At 36.9% G+C, this 22,736-nt stretch overlaps 1 protein-coding gene and 1 long non-coding RNA gene across 13 annotated transcripts in view; one reads left to right on the top strand and one right to left on the bottom strand.

Moving 5' to 3' along the window:
- The window catches only part of OTUD7B (OTU deubiquitinase 7B), an 83,444-nt gene that overhangs the window by 59,319 nt on the left and 1,389 nt on the right, over nucleotides 1–22,736 (bottom strand). For 2 of the 11 annotated variants that reach the window (XM_077156174.1, XM_077156177.1), the window contains exon 1: nucleotides 20,554–22,733. The exons of 4 other annotated variants lie outside the window; for them this stretch is intronic. The gene's annotated coding sequence lies outside the window, so the exon portion shown is untranslated. Of the gene's footprint in view, nucleotides 1–13,492; nucleotides 13,569–18,130; nucleotides 18,629–20,070; nucleotides 20,532–20,553; nucleotides 22,734–22,736 lie in introns of those variants that run through there. 5 more of the 11 variants (XM_077156176.1, XM_077156180.1, XM_077156179.1 and 2 more) reach the window with 5 other exon arrangements.
- LOC143679839 (uncharacterized) lies at nucleotides 19,307–22,591 on the top strand. 2 transcript variants are annotated; one of them, XR_013173968.1, is made up of 3 exons: nucleotides 19,307–19,635; nucleotides 21,772–21,945; nucleotides 22,294–22,591. It is a non-coding gene; the product is annotated as an uncharacterized LOC143679839 (long non-coding RNA). The 2 variants fall into 2 exon arrangements; XR_013173967.1 differs by lacking the exons at nucleotides 21,772–21,945; nucleotides 22,294–22,591 and adding an exon at nucleotides 20,653–20,903.

Genomic DNA, 22,736 nt, shown 5'->3' with positions numbered 1-22,736 from the left:
GGCTGGAGGGAACTGCCTGAAAATGTAGAGTTGTGTTCCAGTAGCCATGTTTCTTGAAGATGATTGTATGATATAGCTTTCACAATGTGACTGTGTGATTGTGAAAAACTTGTCTCATGCTCCTTTTATCTACCTTATCAACAGACGAGTAAAACATATGGATTTAAAAAAAAAAAGATCTGGGTCCACCCAACTCTCCAACCTTCACTACTGCCCATTTTTCTCCTTCTTCTGAAAGTTCCCAAATATACTATAAATTCCAAATTTCAATCCCTTTGCAAACATTGCTCTCTCTACCTGATTCCTGCTCTAGCAGGGAAATTTTCACCTCTTCTATAAGACTAATTTGAGTACTGCCTCATTTCCAAAACCTTCTTTGGGCTTTCTTATTAAATTGTGGCCACTTCCTCCTCTGTGTTGCACAGCATTGCATATCCCATTTCTATCATATTATTTATCACACTGCATGGTATTTGTATTAATTTATGTTTGTCTCCCCACTAAACCACAAGTTATTTGAGAACAGAAATCTGGTCTCATTCATCTCCATCCCTACCATTCAAGCACGAAGTAGGTGCTCAAATTTTTGTTCAAAATGAACTATACCTGTATAAAAGTCCCTACTACACACACACACACACACAAACACACACCCCCTCTGAATAGCACTGTTTGTAGTCAATCAGTGTTCTACCTAGGCAAGTCTAAAGCATGACTCACAGCAACTCACTACGACTCATGTATGGTTTGATTTGCAACAAATTGCTCTTCCTAAACATGTATACTTCAGACTAATATTAAAATCTGCCTGAAAAAAAAATCAGTCTGCATGCTCGAAGTATCCAACTACTTAATAATATATATATATATAAATAAAAGACCCCAAATTAAATGTGATTGTAAATAACAGCTGTATTAAAACATGATCTACTACTGGCCCTACATTTTCTCATCTACAACATCCCAAAAGCTTCCATGTTCTCCACTATACCCACTCTGCTGGTTCCACTGATGCATTACAGTTGCATCTGAGTCCTCTCTAACTCTTCCCACAAGTCACTGGAAAACCACAACATTCAAGACCGCCAGGAATTTTCAAATATCAGAGACTCCTCCATGTCTGTGATGTCAGCTCCAAAGAATCCAGACAGGGAGACAGAAGGACAGAGGCCCTTAGAAATTCACACAATTTTTGATTAGGTGGGAGGAAGGGATGAATAATTGTTTTGGTGGCTTGTTTTTAGTTAATTCATGTCTTTCCAAGTCAAAGACAAAATAACCATCTTAAACAGAAACAGAATAACCAAATTCCACAACAAAGGGACTTACAGAAATGTTACAATCCAGAGGCAATAAGATAGCTCTGAAAGGAAGAAAAGAAGAGAAAGGAAGTAATATGTATCAAAACTTTACGAGTTGGGCGGGCCGCGGTGGCTCAGCGGGCAAAGTGCTTGCCTGCTATGCCGGAGGACCTCGGTTCGATTCCCGGCCCCAGCCCATGTAACAAAAACGGAGAAACAGAATACAATAAAACAAGAAAATGTTTAAAGATGTTTCCCTTTCTTCCTTCCTTCCTTCCTTCCTTCTCTCTGTCTTTCCTTTAAAAAAAAAAAAAAAAAAAAAAAAAAACTTTACGAGTTATTTCACTTAAACTTCCAAATAACTATAAGAGGCTTGTATTGTTAACCACACTTTTGAGTTGTTTTCTACCTCCTTAGATGTGTGCTCAAGGAATGTGTATTTCACCCCCTCCCTGCCCTGGCCACACCAAATCAAATTTAGAGGAAAAAATCTCTATCTAATCATAAAATTAACCATTCCCAAAACAACTTGTTTACTGTATGCTACTGTGGATACTCAACAGTAAGGACTCAAATACTGGCCCCAACACTGTATCACTACCACTGGGATGTGTGTGTGTGTGTGTATGTGTGCGTGCGCGCGCGCACACATAATTTAACTTTATTTTTTCTTCAAGAGTTTCTAGGATTAAATCAAACCTACAAACAACAGATCTCCATGAGACACTTTCCTATTCTCCATGTGACTTACTGTGTGGATTTATTCTCAAAAACTGCCTTTTCTCCTACTGCCCAGCTACAACTCTTACTTCTGCAGATATGTGCCAAAAGAAAGACGGGTACTCGGGAAACTTTTATCATTTAAGCAAGCGATATTTAGAGAAATCATCTATAAAGAAAATTATGAAGGTATCCTAAAATCAAATCATTTTGGTTTTGCTCATCCACTTAAAGTACAATTGATCCTCATTCTTGCTCATCCACTAAAAGCACAATTGATCTTCATTCATTACTAATGGATTCTGTATTTGCAAATTCATCTACTCACTAAGATTTGTAACCCTTATGAAATGCTCACAGCAATTTCATGGTCATTCATCATGTGCAAAGTGGAGAAAAATGTGAGCCATCCAAAACACATGTTCCCAGCTAAGGTAAATGAAGGCAACACTCTGCCTTCTTGTTTCAGCTTTCATCCTGGAAACAAGTACCCTTTTCATGGTATATTCACTGCCACCATTTTTGCATTTTTGTGCTTTTTGTTATTGATTTTGCTATTTTGTGCTCCAAGCACAATGGTGAAGTGCTGTCTAGTGTTCTTAAGCTCCAGAAGGCCTTATGGAGAAATAAGTGTTAAATATGGAGACAATACATATATCAGATAAGCTTTGCTCAGGTGTGAGTTATAGTGCTGCTGGCCATGAGTTGAATGTTAAGGCATCAATAACATATATTAAATAAGGTGTCTTCAGACAGAAACACACATAACACAAGGTTATGTGTTCATCAGTTCATGGAAATGTGAGTAGAGGTTTGAACCTAACTCTGTATTTCTCCTAGGAGTAGTGGTTTACCATTTGCTAATTCAGTATTTGAGAGGACTTTATGAACATGACCACTGTGAATAACAAGAATCGACTGTATTCTAGCACTCTATTCCTAATGTCTGAAGTTTTGCAGCAAAATTATATGTGGCATAGGGATAGATTTTTTCTTTTCTATTGATAGTGTAAAGCTCTAATATACTTCTCATACACTACCAAGAAATGACATCCATAGTTACATTTTGAATAGGACAAAATATAAAAGAAAAAACAAGAAAGAAATAAAGTATCAATTTTAACAAATTACTTCTCCATGCCCGGAAGTGTAAAGCTTGAAAGTGTCAAAGCAGTAACTTCCCAACACTGATATTTTATTTAGTTTTATTTGTGGGAGAACAAGATTTCTTCTTCCTTTTCAGAAAGGCCACCATCAGCACAGGACAGTAGAACCCGGATCACTGCAATTCTCCCCTGATGAAAACCTTCACCTCCAGACTCAATCATTCAATAAACACTTACTGAGGACTCACTCTTTGCAGGCAGTCTGTTAGGTAAATGGTAAGTATCAACCAATAAGTTATTATTCCTGCTTTCTAAAAGTTCCTCTAATGGGCTTATTCCAGAGAAAACCCCAGGATAGGTATCAGCTAACTTCCTTTACTCAACAAAGATTTCCTGAGTGTCAAGTACCAGGCGCAGAAAAAGATGATGAGGAAGTTTTAAAAGGTGAGAGGTCTTTTCAAAATTTACTAAGCAACCTACTATTTTGGATTATCCAAATCATAAGCTCCTCTCTACGAGTGCTGACCATCAAGAGTTGACTGTAAAGCTTTTTTTTTTTTTTTTGGCATGGGCAGGCACCAGGACTCAAAACCAGTCTCCAGCATGGCAGGAAAGAACTCTGCCACTGCGTCACCACTGCCTGCCAATTATAAAGGCTTTTTATGATAATACCTAACCAAATATTTTGGTAAAAGGCACTCCTAGAAATTAATCCAGAAAACCAGCCTTCTAAGAAGAGTTCTATCCCATTATTATTTTTAATATTATCATTAGTAGTGGTGGTGGTGATAACAACAACTGCTAGCTTAACAGTTCAAAAGATACTTTCAAATATATTACCTCATTCACTGAAAAAATGGAGATGGGATAAAAAGAATATCAAGGTAACTATCTCAAACATTAAAAAATTATCAAACCCATTAACAGGAATTAAAACACAAGCACTTTCAATATATTTGACTTTAATAAACTTGACTATACTTCAATTCAGTATATACTGAAGTTAAAAAATTACTTCAGTCAAAAAAGCACTAGACTCTCTAAGCCCAACTCCACAAGTGAAATTATTGCCCTCCCCCCTTACGTGGGACATGACATCCAGGGGTGAAAGTCTCCCTGGCAATGTGGGAGATGACTCCCAGGGATGAATCCAGACCTGGTACCGTGGGACAACACTTCCATCTTGACCAAAGGGGGAAAAGAAGTGTAATTAATAAAGTATCAGTGGCAGAGAGAATTCAAATAGAGTTGAGAGGCTACTCTGGAGGTTGCTCTTAGGCAAGATTCAGGTAGACCTTGCTACCTATTATAACCTGCCAACCCCCAACCAGGACCATTCCAGCCAATCCTAAAGAACACATAGGGCAATAAATAACATTCCACAAGAGTTCTATGCATTGGAGTAACTCTCCAGAAACCTACAACTTCCAGATGGGTCCCTGGTCCACATAAGTCCTGAAACCTAGCCCAGCCTCTCCACAACATCAGGTAGTTCATCTCTCTACCCCATATTAGTGACAGACCCTTCCAATATGAAAAATTTAGAATTGCCATAGCCCAAACACCCCTAAAGAGAGGAATGGAAAGATCAAAGGTGATGGTGGAGTTATACAGAGAAGACAGGATTTAACAAATGAATGTGCATGCTGAATCATTACACTGATATCTCTTTTAGTTGCCAGTATTTCAGAGCAGTTAGAAGTAAAAACCTAAAATTGTGAAACTGTAACCCATGTTAAAGTCTGAAATATGTTCTACAACTAATTGTGTTGGTGTGTTTTGAAACTTATAGTTTTTTTGCATATATGTTATTTTTCACAAAAAAAGGAAAAAAAAGACAATTTTGATGATAAAAAAATATTTAAGCCCTCTAGCCCCCTATATTCTGGAGCAGCTACAAGGAAAAATATGAAATGACCGTATGGTAGCCCATGACAAACTCTTGGATCTGTTCTGTAACTACGTGTTAAAGAGTGCTTTGAAAACTACTGCTTTTTTATTTCATTGCTTTGCATATATGTTATACCATACAATACAAAAAGTTAAAAAAAAAAAATCACAATGAAATAAGCAAAGACCCCCCTCACCAAAAGAAAGCCCGAGTCTGACTCTAGCCAAGTCAATCACAAATTTCTCTTTAAATTATGTCTTTAAATGGTAGGCCTGCCTACAACTCAACAACAAAAAGACAAACAACCCAATTAAAAAACAGGCACGGAAAGTGAAAGGATGGAAAAAGATATTCCACACACACAATAACCAAGAGAAAGCTAGGGTAGCTATACTAATATCAGACAAAATAGACTTTAAATGCAAAAATATTATGAGACAAAGAAGAACACTACATATCAATAAAAGGGGCAATTCACCATGAAGATTGCAACCATAAATACTTATGCACCTAATCGAGGTGCCCCAAAGTACAGGAGGCAAACACTAATAAAGCTGAAGGTAGTAACAGACATCTCTGCAGTAATAGTGGGAGACTTCAACACACCACTCTCTTCAATAGGTAGAACACCTAAATGGAGGATCAACAAGGAAAAAGAGTACTTAATATAAAATGAATTAGACCTAACAGACATATATGGAATATTACACCCCAAAATAGCAGGATATACATTCTTCTCAAGTGCTCAGGGGCTATTCTCCAGGACAGATTATATGCTGGTGCACAAAACAGCTCTTAAAAATTTAAAAAGATTGAAATTATATAAAGCAATTTCTCTGGTTATAATGGAATGAAGCTGGAAGTCAATAATAACTGAAGAACCAGGAATTTCACTAATACATGGAGGCTAAACAACACAATCTTACACAATCAGTAGGTTAAAGAAGAAATTGCAAGAAAAATCAATAAATACCTTGAGACAAATGAAAATGAGAAACAAATCAAACTTATGGAATGCAGCAAAAGCAGTGCTGAGGGGGAAATTTATAACCCTAAACACCTATATTAAGAAGGAAGAAAGAGCTAAAACCAAAAACCTAACGGCACACCTGGAGGAACTTAGAACAGCAAACTAATCCCAAAGTAAACAGAAGCAAAGAAATAACAAAGATCAGAACAGAAATAAATGAAATTGAGAACAACAAAAAAAAACAATAGACAGAATCAACAAAACCAAAAGTTGGTTCTTTGAAACAAAAGCCTGAAAAACATAAAAAAAAAAAAAGATACAAATAAAATCAGAAATGAAAGGGCAATCGTTACCATGGACACTGAAGAAATAAAAAAGATTATAAAAGGATACTATGACCAGCTGTATGCCAACAAACTAGACAACTTAGATGAAATGGACAACTCCTAGAAATATACAATCTACAATGATCGGAGAAAAAATAGAAGACCTCAACAAACCAATCACAAATAAAGAGACAATCTCAACAAACCAATCACAAGTAAAAGAATTAAATCAGTCACAAAAAGCCTCCCAACAAAGAAAAACCTAGGACTAGATGGTTTCACAGGCGAATTTTACCATGCATTCCAAGAAGAATTAAACAATTTCTGCTGAAACGCTTCCAAAAAATTGAAAAAGAGGGAATACTACCTAATTTCAATAAAGTCAACAGAATTCTAATACAAAAGCCTGTAAACATACTACAAAAGAAAACTACAGACCAATCTCTCTAATGACTGTATATGAAAAATTCTCAACAAAATACTTGCAAATCAAATAAATCCAACAGCAAATTAAAAGAATGACCAAGTAAGTTTTATTCCAAGTACGCTAGAGTGGTTCAATGCAAAAAAATTAGTGTAATACACCACATTAACAAATTGAAAAGGAAAAACCACATGTTCATCTTGAATGACACAGAAAAGACATTTGACAAAATCCAGCATCCTTCTTGATTAAAAATACTTCAAAAGATAGGAATAGAAGGAAATTTCCTCAACATGATAAAGGGTGTATGTGAAAAACCCACAGCTAACATCACACTCAACAGCGAGAGACCGAAAGTTTTTCCTCTAAGCTCAGGAATAAGAAAAGGATGCCCACTGTCACCACTATTATTCAACATTGTGACAGAAGTTCCAGCTACAGCAGTTGGGCAAGAAAAAGAAATAGAAGACATCCAAATTGGAAAGGAAGAAATAAAACTTTCACTATTTGCAGACAACAAAATCCTATATTTAGAAAATCATGGAACAAAAACATGACAAAGTTACTTGAGCTAATAAAGCTCAGCGAAGTGACAGGATACAAGATCAACATTCCCAAATCAGTGGTGTTTCTATACCCTAGTAGCGAGCTATCTGAGGAGGTAATCAAGAAAAAAATTTCATTTACATAGCAAATAAAAGAATCAAATATCTAGGAATAAATGTAACCAGGGATATAAAGGACTTGTACACAGAAAACTACAAAACTGCTGAAAGAAATTAAAGAAGACCTAAATAAATGAAAAGACATTCATATTCATGGATTGGAGGGCTAAATGTGGCAAAGATGTCAATTCTACCCAAATTGAAAAGTTATACCACACCAATACTAGGGGTCAATAATGGGTGGCTAAGCAGCATGGGATGTTATGGGTTTCTTCTTTTTTATATTTCTTTCTTTTTCTGGAGTAATGAAAATGTTCTAAAATTGACCACAGTGATTTAATGCACAGCTAACTTTGTGATGATACTATTAGCCATTGATTGTACACTTCAGATGAACTGTATGGCATGTGAATATATCTCAATAAAACTGCAGTAAAAAAAAAAGGCAAGGGACTTGAATAGATATTTCTTCAAAAAAGATATAAAAATGGCAAGTTAAGTACGTGAAAAAACGCTCAACATCATTAGCCATTAAGGATATGCAAATCAAAACCACAATGAGATACTATTTGGAACCCACCAGAACGGCTATTATTAAAACAACAAACAAACAAAAAATAGCAAGCACTGAGAGGATATAGAGAAACAATAACCCTCATGCACTGTTGTGGGAATATAAAATGGTACAGCAGGTATCAAAAACAGTATGACGCTTCCTCAGAAAGTTAAGTACAGAATTATATGACCTGACAATCCCACTTCTTAAGTATGACTCAAAAGACTTGAAAGCAAGGACCTGAACATACATTTGCAGACCAATGTTCACAGCAGCATTATTCACAATGACCAAAGATGAAAACCAACTGTCCATCAACTCATAGTGGATAAACAACATGCAGCGTTTACCAATGGAATATTATTCAGTCATAAAAAAGAATGAAATTCTTATATATGCCATTACATGGATGAATCCTGAAGACATCATGTTGAATGAAATAAGTCAGACACAAAAGGCCAGATATTGTATGATTTCTCTTAAATGAAACGATTAGAATATGAAAATTTATAGAGACAGAAGGTCGGGAGACCAGAGGTTGTGGAGGGGGAGGAAAGGGGAGCTAATGCATAACAGGTGCAGGGTTTCTCTTTAGGGTGATCGAGTAGTTTTAGTTATGGATGGTGGTTATCGTGGCACAACACTGTGAATGATTAATGCCACTGAATTGCATGCCTGAGAGTGGCTAAGGTAGGAATTTCATGTTCTATGCATGCTACCACCATTTAAAAAGAGAGAGAAAGACTAAAGAGACAATGACAATGAAATACAGTACATTCTGGACTAGTTCTAATAAAGGAGAGCATTCCCAAAAGTACATTAATGGGACAACTGAAAAAATTGGAATATGGACTATAAGCTTTATGTCAGTGTTAAATTTCTTAACTTGACAACTGTATTTTATGTGGTTATATAAGTGAATATCCTTGTTCTTCAGAAATACACCTGGAAGTATTAAGTTTTAAAGTGCGGTCTATTCTTAAATGCTTAGAAAACAGCAAAAGATACAGAGATAAAGACAAATTGATACAGAATTATATAACAATTAGACAAAATGTTAAAAGTTGGTAAATCTGGGTATCTGGGGAAGGGGCATGTTGGAGTTCTCTGCATTGTTTGTTTTATCTTTGCAACTGTCCTGTAAGTTTGAAATTATTTCAAAATAAAAAGTTTTTTTTTAAATGTTAGGCCTCATTGATTCTCTTTGTAAATGTTAAGATACCAGTATTAGAAAGAATAGGATTTTATAAATCTTGGTTACAACAATTCCTTTTCTAAATGGTTTACAACATTTAAATGCTAATAAATATTCTGTTAAGGAAGGAATACTTATAAGGAAACTGCCCCAAGAAAACCAACTGACAACACTCAGATTTCAAGTACATTTTTACGATCTACACTTACTACGCATCCATCAAGTGCCAAGCATTGGGTTAGACACATCTTCATAAATCAACTCATTAACCTCATGAGCCATGGCCAGTTACTCCTGCATCCCCAACACTGAATAGTTTTGATACTTGCAACTTTGATCCCACCTAATTCTAGAACTCAACTGGAGCTCAATCTCCACTGGAACTCTCAAGAGTCTTAAACATTTTTTAATGTTTTTCTATTAGGTAATGGCTCAAAAGACAACCTTGAGGCTATTTTTAAGATTCTGACTCCAGAATAAATATCATTCACCCCAGTTACAGCATATGATGATAAAGGACATAATAAAAAACAAGTACTGTCTTAGATCACACAAGCTAAACAATAAACCTAGAATGCTAACAAAAATGGAATTTTTCTTCTCCTGGACAGAAGACATTGGATTTTGACACATTCTTTCCAACCTCAAAACTACTTTCTATTCCTCTAAACACAGAAAGTCTTTTCTATTTGAATGAACTCAGAAGGCAAGTTTGTCAGACTTAAGAGTACCCACTCATATATTCTTCAGAGAACTGGGAAAAAAAAATATCCAACTGGCATGACCACATTACAATGTTAACAACACATTACTCACCATTGTGCTACAAGAAAGAACTTGCAAGTGGGCAAAGAACTTTCAAGAAGCCAAGGAAACAAACAAAACTCTCCCAGTCCTCAAAGCACAAATGCATCCAAATGCCAAAGCAGGTCACACTGTCCAGTTTATACCCAGGTGTAAGTGGGTGGAGAGCCAGAGGGGGAGGGAATGGGGAAAGGGGTCAGCATTATTGGGCAGGTTGCTTACAGCTCCAATATAGATTTCTTTCTTGTGTTCATTAAGAACATTTTTAAACAAAGAAATATGGGGAGCTCCACCCATTTTTATGACAATTTATTTATGTATTCACAGAGAACATACAATATATGTAAATGAAGCCATACATTCCTGTTGTCATCAGTCAGAGCTACATCTAAATGCTGTCACTTTCTTGCTGTGCGACCTTGAACAAAAGTAATTTAATTTCTCTGTGCTATAGCACGGACCTCGACTGTCTCACAGTGGTATTCACCGCACCTTGAACAGTGCCTAAACCACAGTAATAAATATTTGTTGGATGAATTAATCTGTAAAACAGGTATAGGAATATCTTAAGGAATTGTTATGAGTATTAAATGAGGTAATATAGAAAGCATTTAACATAAAGCATGACTTGAGTAGGTTCTTACTACTTAATAGTAACATTTTCTTCTCTTTACTCACCAGCCAGGTCAGAAGCTATAACAGAAGAGCTGTGCAAGGATTAACATGAGATAAGGAGACAGAAGCCAAACACTGGAAGATGTTTACTAGTCATAAATCCAAGAATATTTAATCTTGGCAAATGAAGCTAAGCAACAGTGCCAAGCCCCTATAGTAGATGGATGCATAATAAATGTTAGATGATTCAGAAAGTGCTATTTTGAATCTGTGGGTATCTGTTACCAGATACATAAAAGCCTGGCCAAAAAAATTTAAAAAAAGAGTGGGGGTTAAAGAGTTGTGTCTTAAATATGATTGTTTACATATTTAAAAACCAAATACAGGGGGGTACAAGAGTAGTTCAGTGGCAGAATACTCCCCTGCCATGCAGGAGACCTGGGTTTGATTCCCAGCCTGTGTTCTTCCCAAACACAAACAAATAAAAAATCAACAAATGATGCTGTAGTAACAGGACATCACCGTGTACCTTTCCAGCCTGGGGAGAGACCCTGAGTGTCATTGGCCTTCTTGAACCTGAATGTCTTTCTCTGGTTGCCTACAGTTTGGACATTTTTATAGCCTTGCCTTAATTTGCCCATTTCCACAGACTTGGAACTATAAATTTTCAACTTAATCAATTCCCCTTTTTAAAAGCAACCCCCCCCCAAAAAAAAACCCAAATACAAAGGATTTTCAGACATCTAGTCAATACTATAAAAACCTCCCCTTAGTAAAAATATTCTTGATTCACATTATTTACCCTCTTTTTTAGTTAGTAAGATCTGTGGAGGTATAAACTGTTCTTAACGGCTGGCAGGGTAAATAAATCTGAAAGATCTCAGTATAAAACTCTCCTTCTTCCTTTACTGCAAAAAGATTAATGGGACCTTTGAGGCTATTTCAACTGCTGCTCGCATTCAAAGCCACAACTGACATGCTACAGGGGCAACTAGTTCATCTTCAAAATTGGAGGTCAGAGAGAATATATAATTAAATCCAAAATCTGAAAGCATCTTATTCCTTGACTATGAAGAGCTGAATCGCAGAAGACACCTCTGAGGAACCCAGACTACTACTGCATTATAAGCCTGATCGATGGAAGTGTACAAATTAAGTGTCTAAATATAAGGAAAAACTATGTAGAACTGAAACAATTTGTGGTTAAACCTCATCATAATGTGGTCTTCAATTTCCCATTTTACTTTCCAAGCATCAGCTCTGTGTTTTTAACCACTTGACCCACCTCCTCTTAAGCATTATGATATAGAAAGAGCACTGAACAGGAGACAAAAGAACAGGTTCTGTATCACATTCTACTATGCACCACACATATAAACTTACACCTGTCTCTTAAATCCTCACTATTTAGTATAAACTGAGACTGTTGGGCTAGACTTGGTGCTTTTCAAACCTTTCCACCAAGGTACCCCATTTGGAGAGCAGATGTATCAGAAATCCAAATCCAGCTCCTTTACTTCTATAATCCAGACTGAAAATGAATGCATTGTGCTTATCTATTCCTATCCCTATCCCATAGCAAACTAAAAAAATGTTTATTTTTTTCTCAAATAAGTCAAATCTCTTTCTCCATTACCATCGTGGACTCCTTTCCCTGGATTATTATAATAAACTTCTAATTGGTCTGTCTTCCTCCATGTTACATCATACTGCTGAATCAATTTTCCTAAAATACTAATGTATACATACAATTCTCTGGTTGGGGATTTTTCACTCTCAGGATGTAAACCAAACTCCTTAGCCTGAGATTTAACACCTTCTCCAATTTATCCAACTCCCCAATTCCATTAATTTCATTGCTCTCCTAGATGAAAAAGAACGCTATAAACTGCAACAGAATAACTTGGGCTCAGCTCACTGTTTTCTTGCCTTGAATTCCTCCCCAGTCTTCTCTCTTTTCCAAGGGCTAGAATACCTTAAAGAATTTCTACATAACTCTACCTAACTATACTACCGACTTGGCACTTAGGACTCATTATTTTGTATATTACTATTTATCTTTTTTCTGTAAATATTTGGTCTTCACAACTAATTATTAAGTGTCTTGATGACTTATAACTCTTTATACATCTGGGGCCTAACTAGTCATAGCAGATATCCAATAAAAACAAAATGCTTGTTGATGGTAGTTATTATGTTAGTCAAGTCATTTAAATTTTCTGGACCTTATTTTCCTCACCTAGAAAATGATGAAAATACGCAAAACCCCTTCCACCAGATCTAAAATGTTATATGATAGTATACATACTGCTACATTTATGTATATGAAAATTCTCAACAGACCAATTCTCCGATTGTTTAGTTTGTTTGAGTAACACTTTCTCGACATCTCCTTAGAGCATCCTGCCCAAATTCCAGACCATAGCAGGTATTCAGAAGAAAGGAATTTATAGTCTCAACCAGGCAACAAACATCAGGGGAAATGTGCATATAGGAATTTTTTCCTCTTTACTTTCACAATGAACTAATGTACTACAAAAAATTACAAAGATGAATCTAATGTTAAAATAAGTTTCCTTTGTGCCAAATAGCCAGGAATTTATTTTAAGCAACAAAAGATAGGGTGAAGTAAATCTTAAGTCTAACGGGGTATGCCAAGACTTTATCACTGGTCAGTAAACAGGATGGAGCAAAGATTCTCACGTCAGAGAATCTTGTTCTTTGTACTGACAGAAAATTTCAGGAAACAAACGGTCTAATACTCAGCGAGGGAGCTCTAGCTAAAGGAGACAAAAGAAAACGCTCACAAAGGAACACATAAGAGCAGATACATTTTTAAAACAGATGAAAACTTGCTAATTAAAATGTATTTTTGTAAGCTGCTTTGTATTTTCCCATTGTCTTGTCTCAATTACTCACATGGGACTATCTTCATGTAAGTATCAATTAGGATTTAGAAATACTGAAGCTTCAGAGGAATTCTCTTCTCCTTTTCCTTTGATGTCAGTTGTTAACGATTAAAAAAAAAAAAAAGGCATTAACAGACCAACTCATTTAAATGATCCTGACTTTTCAAAGAACTATTTTAGAACATAAAATTGATAAAGTCAAAGCTTAGCATTCTACATATGATCTTTTCCAAGTAAGCATCTATAGCCCTGAACACAACTTTGATAACTTTAAGTGTCAAGATTTATAAGGAATCCTGAGTTAGGTTTTGAACAACGAGAAGAAATAGAATCTTTTTAAATATTCATCCCCATCCCCCTTTCTCCCCACTCATGTTCCTCAATTCTCACCTTTGTCTGTTAACTCCTGCTATCTACTGTTTATATTGTCCTTCGCCCTGACTCCTGCTGCATGGAGACACGCAGCAGAACAAAGGTGATACACAACCACGAGGCAACAGTCTGATGCTAGGAGCTAGGGCTCTTGTCCTTTTCCCTGTCATGTCACCAAATAGTCATGGATCATACGCAAATTTCTCTTTAATATTTCCCCACCATGAGATCTCCTTTACCAAGAATGGAGAGGAGACATGGGGGTGGCAGGAAAACTGGAGGGTGGAGGGAGTCGTTTACTCACAGGAACTGCAAGCTCACTAAAGGCAACTCAATCAATTATATGTAGATATTCACAGCAAAATTGTTCATCTCAGGCTTATTCCCCAGAGCCTACGCTGACCTACAACCCTCACATTCCCCACAACCTTCCAAATATTCTAAATATGTGCTCAGATATAAAACATTTTATCATAAATCTGAGCTAAAGATAACTGCAAAAGAAAATCTGTTGCAAATTAAAATTCAGAAATGCATTTTAGAACTTTAAAGGAATTTAGGATAATTCAACTCAAAAATGTCCATGATATTGCTCCTTAGAACCCCAAGAGGAAATTAGGACCTGATATATTAAGTTAAACTATATGAAATTGTCAGTATTTGGTTTTTTTAATCTGCAAAATGGCAATTTCATATAATTCAACTTAGTATTTAATTTCTTTAGTAAAAGGCGAAAGATCTATACGATTTGAAGAGAAACCAGAGCATAGTATTTAATTTCTTCCTTAACTTCTGTAAGACCAAAACAATGCTAGACTGGAGTTATATAACCCAGAATTAAAAATTTCAAAATATGTTGAGATACAACTTGGCCTTATCAACAAAAAATGAAATGTGGTTAAAATTTATATATGAACAGATTAATGTATGTATGAGGTTTTCCTTTCTAGTGGCCAAGGAATGCCTGGACCTTAGCAGTATTTATCAAGTGAACAGATGGCTGCTTTTTCTCAACACCAATACCCTGTCTCCAGTGAAGGTGTCAAGACTTGATGATAACAGCAGAATTTGATAGCTAGTAAAATGAGTCTGGCCCCAGGAGCATACTGCTGCAAAAATCACCAGGATCGATTCCCAGGAGTTTCCCCACTAGGATGATATCACTATTCACTCCACATTTCATTTCTCAGCAAATGTTTGCTCACACTTCCTACAGGAAGATAATCCTGCTTTCACCATTCAGATGCATTTTTATATAACTTCGGTGCTGAGTATTTCTTCATATGTCTTATTTTTCATGAGGCCATTCCAGTATTCATAATTAAAGTGACAGTTCACCAATGCAAAGATTACCTCATTTTATTCATTTATCTAATATTTTATCCCCTAATAGTTACTAAATGCCTATTATGTATAAATTATTATAATAAGCCCCATGGGAAATACAAAGAGTAAAGAGACCCCATTACCTGCTTTTAAGGAGCTTACAGTGTAGGAGAAAGGCATGCAAAGGATGCAAATAAACAAAAATATAATATACAACTACCATATCACAAGTACCACATCAGAGGGAGGATTCAGAAGTGGGAAAGATAAGAGCCTGTTGGGTGAAATAAATTTAAAAAAAGATTCAGGAAAGTTTTCATAAAAGAGATGGTTTAAACTGGGATTTTAAGGGTGGGCAGAATTTTTAAGAGAGCAAGCAGGGAGGGCAATGGAAGAAACAGAATTAAGACTAGGTAATGGTATGATTAGATCTACACGTGGGTACAGCTGAATAATAATGTTAAGGGAAAAAGATGCAAAAAATTACAGTATACTTTTTATGTAAAATTTCAAAACAAAACTATATGCTGCTTGGGTATATATAAATGATTTAAAAAAAAAAAAAAGATAAAATAGGAAATGGAACGTTACAGACCAATTCAGGCCTGCAAGTCATTTTGCAGGAAAGAGGAAGGGGAAGAATGGTAGGGTAGGACTTTAGTTATCTATAAGAATTTTTCTTTTTATCTAAAGATATTTTATCTATAACATTTTATATCTTAATGAGAGCGCTTCAGAACAAACATGACAAAATGCAAATATACATTAAATTTGGGTTGTGGACTCAAAGTTCTCTATGCTAGAGTTTTTTCCCTATACTTTTCTAAATCTTAGAAATATCTCATTATTTTAAAATGTTTAATTAAGAAGTCAATTAAATTCATTAACACAAAAGGAATAGTTAGGAACACAATGGTCCTCTTAACTTTAGGGGAATACTTGATGAGTCCAGTTTTAAACTGAAGAGGATCCTTTAGATCCCTCATACAGTGTGCACAAAAGACAGAAGAGAGTGGGGACTGAGAAAAACCGACAGGAAGGAAGCTTTTATTGCCATCCCAAATCAGATATATCTGAAGGGAGTAAGAACCACCTTCCCACATATTAATGCCAGTGTAAACAAGTTATCTCCCCCAAAACAAAGCAAAGGAAATTCCATTTATATAGGAATTCAGATAAGTACTCACTGTAAGTAGCTATTCTGTGCCTCTCCTCCTCCCTCCCTTCCCCCAAACCCTCCAAAACAAAAACAAAATGTACCCTTGCCCACTTGTGAAAGAATTAAGAACTGGCAGCTCTGCTAAAGTAGACAGCTTCCAAACCAGGGCCCTTCTCTAGCAAAGATGTGGATGGCTCAGATAAAGAAGAAAAGAAGTCACAATTCACTGAAGTTTTGAGAAAGGCATATCACAGAAGGTATACAATCGTCCACATTCCCTGTACCCAAACTCAACCCAGGGAAATCTAAAGACCTCTAAATACTCTATCCTATCCATAGGGGGCTATTCTTCTCCAACAAAAATGCCTAAAACACAAAATGCAAACTCTCATTGAGCTCTTCAAAATCAATTTCCCTTCACAAAAAGTCAATGAAATTAAAAATAGGGAAGAAAGATTTAGAATTCAAGCATAACAATTCTTGTTTCGTAGATGTTTTTGTCAGTGCCCAGTTTATCACAGTTGTTTCTTTTATCAAAAGTTTTCCTTGTACAACCTAAAACTAAGTCTAAAAGAAAAGAGCTTGAAAGGGCCTTAGCAAGAGAGATAAATACATCTATACACTGGATAAAACAAATACTTGACATTCTATATCTGACTCATTACAAATGGAGAATCCTAACACCGCATTCACCCCATTCCAGGGCACCCAACTGCCCCAGGCCAAAAAGAGGTCCCCTCCCCATTACACTCTCAGGCAGGCCTTTTTCAGTCAGACTTGAGAAAATATCACCGTTAATTTTGGACAGGTAAAAAAGGAAAGTGGAATGGAATAACAGAGATGCCTCTATCTTCTAGCACAATATAATGCGGTAGAATTGAACAAACAGTAGAATAGGATGTGGGAAGGAATAAAGTGGTGAACATTTATTAATTACCTACTATATACTGGCCACTGAAGACAATTTCAGACTGAAACAGCTTTCACTTGGACATACACTGGCACCTTAAATCCAACACATCCCAAACTGAACTTGTCATATTTTCCTAAAAAATGAGGAACACTTCCTAACTTCTTCATCTCAGTCCATGACTAAGAGACTCAAGCTTAAAATGTCAGTCATACTAAACTTACCACTCTCCATTTTCCATATATAGTCCTTACCAAAGTCTATTTTTCCTTTCCAATCACTAAACTGCTTCTGCGATCCTCAATAAACCTCAGGCCTTCTGTCTGAAAGCACGTAAGGGAGACTAAAGAAACCGTAACAGTCCCTCCAGTTTCTAATTCCATGATTCGCCAAACAAGATCACTCTCAACAACAAAGGTATTAAGGTTAACTATTAATAAAAAGCCTTTTGCTTTGTCCATTTCCAATCTATCCTACATACAACACTGACAGTGATATGAAGATGTTATCATCCAATGCTTAAAACCCTTCAATGGCTCATCATTAACTGGAGTACAAGATAAACTTCTCCATGATCTGGATGTGCCTACTTCCTCAGTCTCATCCCCTCCTCCCCTCCAATTCTGTCCCACAGCCATAACACTTACTTAAAAGTTACCTAAAGAGGTCTGGCTGTTTCATTCCTTTAAACTTTTGTTCATGATGTTCCCTCAGCATATAGTGTACTTCTCCTCCTCATCTATATGGTATCATCTTTTAAGACCCAGCCCAAATGTCATCTCCTCTGGGAGAATTTTCTAACCTTTGGGCCCCCACTTTCCTCCCAACATACATACTTCTATCACAGCATCCATCAAGCTTCACTCCAGCTATTTACTTACCCATCTGCTTCTTCCCACTAGACCCATAAGCTCCAGTGGGTAGAGACCTCTGATGATGAGCTGCAAAACTCCATTTCTAAACTCATTGAAACAGCTTTCACTTGGACATACACTGGCACCTTAAATCCAACACATCCCCAATTGAACTTGTCATATTTCCCTAAAAAATGAGGAACACTTCCTAACTTCTTCATCTCAGTCCATGACTAAGAGACTCAGGCTTAAAATGTCAGTCATACTAAACTTACCACTCTCCATTTTCCATACATAGTCCTTACCAAAGTCTATTTTTCCTTCCCAATATATTTTTTACTTTTTCCTTTCCTTATCCCCCCTCCACAACTCTAGCTCAGGCCTTATCACCTCACATACCTTCGTGCCAATCTCCTTTCCCTCTGACCTGACCTGCGTCCTGCTGCCATCATATTACTATTTGAATAAAAAACTCCAGTGGTTCCCTATTTTCTGTAACTTAAAATCTAAACTTATAAGCCCAGCTTTTAAGACTCTATAAATATAGCTCCAAACCTCCCCACCCACTCTTGTCTTAATACCACTCACAGCTATTCAGGTCAGTCTCATTATTGCCCAAGAACACCCCATCTATGTTCTTGTTTCCAGGCTTTTTGCTTGACCCCTTGCAGCTTCAAATGAAGTGATTTTTTCTTTATCATTCTCTTCATCTCAGGTGCAAGCCCATTTCCCTCACACCTAATAAAACTGTAATTTTTAAGATCCAGAAAAAGTTACAATTCCTCTGTGACTTTACTCATAACCACTTGAGTATTCTTCTCCCAAAATGCCTGGAGAATGTGGCCTCTACTACGAAACTGACAATATACTTTATTTTTAAATTTTATTTGTCTGATATGATAATAGACATTCAACAAGTGTTCATTCCTTCTATTCCTCTCACTCCCACCTAGACTAGAAGCTTTGTTCATTTTTCTTAATCTTCTATCACACCTACATAGATCTAAACTCATAGTACATCCCTAAATATAATAGTTTTGTAATTTCTCCTAAAAACAGTTGAAAGTAACTAAGTTGTATAAAATAAGATTCTTGACTTTTCCACCTCTGATTTCCAGTTCAGAAATATTACAATCTCCAGACTCAAGAGGGAAATAATAATCCTGTGCTGACATCACAAGCACACAGCACTGGTAATGACTATGAGGAGATGGGGGGGAGGGGGGCGCAGGGATGAAGGAAAGCAAGCGCTCCAGTATGTTATGTCAACTGAAAGAAACAGGTCAAAAGAACAGCAGTGTGATTTTGTTCACTTTTCAAATATGGACACTTCTCCGCATGTTCTCGCCTCCATGCCTCTTCTTTTTTTAAAAGTTGGCTATATTTTGAAACAAGTCTCCTTCAGGAGGAAAACTTTAACAGATTTTCCATAGAGCTGGGATCTGGAAGAGCCTCTACAAAGCCCAAGTCCTCTGAGAAAGCCAGCTGAATCTCCGACAAGGCACCGTCAAGCAGGGGGCTCCTCCTGACATGTGAGTGAAGACGCATTTGGGCTCTGTGAGTGGCTCTCAGGTGTAGGGCGGACAGCCTGTCATCCACCCTGGGCCCACACAGATTTGAAAGAAGCTGGTCTTCATTAACATAGTCAGGATAGTATAGTCTTAGTTACACACAAATGGATTCTTCAGTTTTTGGATTTTGGGGGCAAAATTTTTCATCCAAAATTGACTGTTCTGTACCATTCAGTAAACTCTTCTCGCCATCAGGTAACACAAGCTTAGAAAGGCAAATTCATTTCAACATCAGAATAAAAAACAAAAAATCTAAAATAAAACTGATAAAGAAATAATACATCTTCAAAACAAGAAATTTCTATATTAAGTTCTGAATTACCTATACCAGTGCTCCCTGCATTAAACATAGATAACTCAGAGCTAAGCACACTTGAAACATGATGCTGACCTTACCATAAGCACTTGAGGAGAATCCAACCATAGTCTAAAGATTTCCCCACAGGCCGGTGCACTGTGAGACAGGCACAGCAGAATTCAGCATAATGAGTAAGGCTGTTTTAATACAAAAACTTGTACAAGAAATCTTATGGCTCCTGACTGTACCTCTTTAGGCTACAATGGTCGATGGCTGAGAAAAGCAGCAGAAAAGTCACAATGTCCTGGTGCCTGTCTGACTCCTTGTCCTTGAGTTCCTGGTCCAGAAGGCTTAGTACATCTCATTAAATCCATCCTTTGTTCAGGGACCTACAATGACTCTATTGACCTTTCCATCAACATCCAGCAGAGTCCGGCCTCCAAGGCCTCTAAACCAACATAACTCCTGCCTGCTCTGGCCATGACTTGACCAACCCACATTCTCTCCAGTCCCTCTCATTTATTCCCCCACAAGCACAACTCAGTCATTCATACCACCATTGTACAATAACCATTCTATACCTTCTGACTGGGAGAGCCTTTCTTGTATTTCTAATACAGAATGATCATTATGTGCCCTACACCACTTCATTTACTAAAATGTGTACATTTATTTTATAGGTAAGGATACAGAAGTAACTTGTCCAAGATGACATCATAAAGGGTAGAACCAATACTTGAAGCAAGATCCATCTATCTCCACAGCCCATGCCTCTTCATAACTCAAATCCTCCCAAATCCATCTCAGAAGTTACTGATGCAAAAACCGTCCCTAACTTATCTCACTAATTCTTAACTTTGTTACTTGAAGTTTCCTCAGCCCTTAGGTACCCCATTTGCAGCACATTAAACTTGGTTTTGTTTATACGTTATTTACTTAATGTTAAGGAGTAATAGTCTGCCTGCCCATTTTTATCAGACATCCCACCTCCACAGCCCTCCGTGGGCAAAAACACCTGTCTTTACATTTAAGGCCGGTCCTTGGAGCCTGGAGGCTGCTTTACCCACTGGAGTGTTCAGTCATTATTCAGCAAGCGTTTCTTATTTAAAATAAAAATAAAAAAATCCCTTCTTCTATCATATTAAAAATCTACTAAAATCAGACATTCACAATAAAAGGGCCCTACATCTACACTCAAGCTATATACATTTTTAATTATCTGAATCTATCAATGGGGAAGATTGCACAGTCTGCTATTCTACAGCTCCTAGGTACTCATGGAAATGTACTATTAAGGTCCCACTGCAAAGCACTGTTTCAGGATTTTCTCCTTGGTGGAGTAAAAGGGTCCTTTAGAATGACCTCTACCAGCTTCCTTAACATGCTTAAAACACCCAGGGTCTCCCAAACTTAACAATGGGCACTCAGTGTCCCCAAAACAGCTGGCATTTTATTTGTAATACTGAGTTATTTCATCTTAATTTATTTGGTTAATGACAAATATACTGAATCTCAAAACTCCAAACAAAGCCATCTGAGAATTGGGTAAATAGCGGTGGGCTAAGGACCCTACACTTTATTACTAGGTTTATTCAACATCTTTAATTCCCACCCCCTGAAATATTATATGTGGTTCAACTATGCAAGTTGCTAGATACAGCTATAAATAGAATGATAATCTTGGCACCAACCACTCAAGACAAATTAAAGCAATTACGGATAGTCATCACACTCTGAGGGGATGTGTGCGATTTTTAAAAGTTAGATTTTCTCTCCAAATTAAATCTTTTTTTCAACAGGAGTCTCAAAGGAAAAAGATTAAGGAAATACAGCTTCAGGGAAATTTCCAAGTTTTGGTGATACAACTCCACCCAAAGTCCAAGTAAAAATTAGCATTCATCACTGGTCATCCTGTCCCATACAAGTCAGCAGACAGCACTTTCTTTGGCAAAAGTTTACGTTTTTTTTCTGAGGTAATCTTTGACATTTAATGAAAAGGATATGTCAAATCAGGCAAAAAAAAATTTAGTATTAGTTTGGGAATTATCTTTCTTCCATCTTTTCTTCCTGCTTGAATGCATAATATCCAAAATAGATACCTGTTCAATTGTAAATTATTCATGTTAATGTGTAATTACTGGCCGAAAAATTCTAATAATCAAAATGGGGGAGAGGGCTCAAAAACACTTTTTGGGTTTTGGAATATATGCTTTCAGCATATTTACCTTCTCAATTATTCCTAGCATAAGCTAATATTTGTATTCCTTAGCAATGTCTAAGTACATAGCAACTACCCTGCAGTCTTCCCTCTACCTCTTCAGGAACGCAATCTCGTTTATTGGAAGGAAAATTTTCTAAACGTTTTTAGAAGCTACACAGCATAGAAAATATCCCTAGGAAGACCTAGGGATAGCGAGCCTCACCACCACCTCTTCCACCTTGTTCTTTCCCACCTTTGGAACACTCGTGAAAGACAAAGGGATCCAGCCTCCTCACAGATCTTCGAAATAAACAGTACGAGAAAGCAAAAGCTGAAATGTAACCAGCTTTTGACCTTCTAAATAAAGCATCTTATATCCTACTTATAAAAGGATACGGAAAATACTAGTCCTGTTAATTCCTGGCTTTGCGTTCACGAGAAGAAAACTCCCTGGAGGGGGGGGAACCTCTCCCACAAAACTCATCACCACGGAGCCCGGGGCCTGGGCCCGCGGCCGGGAGCCGACGCGTAAACAGCCCGGGTCGCGCCGACCGGAGCCGCGGC

This window comes from Tamandua tetradactyla, chromosome 4 (genome assembly GCF_023851605.1).
Source record: "Tamandua tetradactyla isolate mTamTet1 chromosome 4, mTamTet1.pri, whole genome shotgun sequence".
Classification (NCBI taxonomy): domain Eukaryota; kingdom Metazoa; phylum Chordata; class Mammalia; order Pilosa; family Myrmecophagidae; genus Tamandua; species Tamandua tetradactyla.
Note: the sequence above shows the minus strand (reverse complement) of the source record. Positions and strands in the feature narration are given on the sequence as shown.